The following is a 1,554-nucleotide window of genomic DNA, read 5'->3' on the forward strand; positions in this document are numbered from 1 at the left end:
CTTCACTTTGTACGTCGTAGTACTTGAGTAGAGGTGCTGTGCTGATAAGCTGTTGTATGGTGGCAAAAGCTTCTGCTTGCTGGCTTTCCCATACGAACTCTATATTCTTCTCCATTATCTTACGCAGAGGTTCACAAACTTCAGAGAGTTTGGGCATGAACCTAGATAAGTAGTTGATACATCCAAGCAGGCGCTGTACTGCCTTCTTATCGCTTGGTGGTGGCATATTGGTAATTGCAGACACCTTCATAGGATCTGGCTTCAATCCTTCACTGGTGAACAGCTGACCCATAAAGGAGACTTCCTTTTTCCTGAGTCTGAACTTCTTCTTATTCAGCTTTAGATTAGTCTTGCGTGCTCGGTCTAGAAGTTTCATCAGATTTTTGTCATGATCTCTGACTGCTTCTTCCATTGTGTTTCCACAACCGTAGCACAGAATGTCATCGACTATGGCTTCTACGCCATTTAATCCAGATAATACCTCATTTTGACGACGCTGGTACTCCTCAGGAGCACTGCTGATGCCTTGTGGCATTCTTAGGTAACGATAACGACCATACGGCGTCCAAAATGTAGTCAGGTGAGAGCTCTCTTCATCTAACTTTATCTGGAAGAAACCATCTTTGGCATCCAATACTGTAAATACCTTGGCATTTGCCAGTTTGGGCAACAGTTCGTCCACTGTAGGCAACTGGTATTTTGGTCTCTTGATCGCTCTATTCAAGTCTCTTGGATCCAAACATACTCTTAGCTTATTTGGTTTCTGTACTGCTACAAGGCTGCTGATCCAGTCAGTTGGTTCTGTTACCTTGGCTATGATGCCTTGTTTCTCCATTTCGTCAATTTTAGTCTTTAGCTTCTCCTTCAAAGGCACTGGTACTCGACGCGGAGCATGCTGAACTGGCTGAACAGTAGGATCTACCTGGATATGATATTCACCAGGTAAACATCCAAGTCCTGTGAATATATCTTTATATTCACGCATAATATGCTCAAATGATACAGGCTTGTATTCCTCTCCTTGTATCATATTCACTGACTTGGTAAGCTGAAGTGACAACCATCCATTCCTAATGCAAGTGTTGCCATCTATAATGGGCCATGGTGCTTGCCTTAGAATGTCAAATGTTGTGCGATGTTTACAACCGTTGCTATGACTAACAGTCAACGTGTATGTACCCAATGGAGTAATCACTCTACCATCATACAGCTTGATTTTGCCTTTCGGCGGATCCAATTTCACACGACCTATTTGCAAAATGTTCTGTAGATCTGTGTATGACATGGCACTACATGTCGCTCCAGAGTCAAGCTGTACAGAGACTGTAGATGGATATGCCGTGTGAAATGTTAAAGGTACCATAAATGCTGACTTGACATCCATATGTTGTACTGCACCCAGACGATGAACAGTAAAAATGGAATCATTAGAATCCTCAGAATCATCCTCATATCTGTCTTGGGCTGTAGTGTGATGCACTTTCTTAGATCCCTGTCTGGACATTCTTCTATGTCCCAGACATACAGCTGCAAAGTGATTAGGTTTGCCACACT

Source organism: Glandiceps talaboti, chromosome 2 (assembly GCF_964340395.1).
Source record: "Glandiceps talaboti chromosome 2, keGlaTala1.1, whole genome shotgun sequence".
NCBI lineage: Eukaryota > Metazoa > Hemichordata > Enteropneusta > Spengelidae > Glandiceps > Glandiceps talaboti.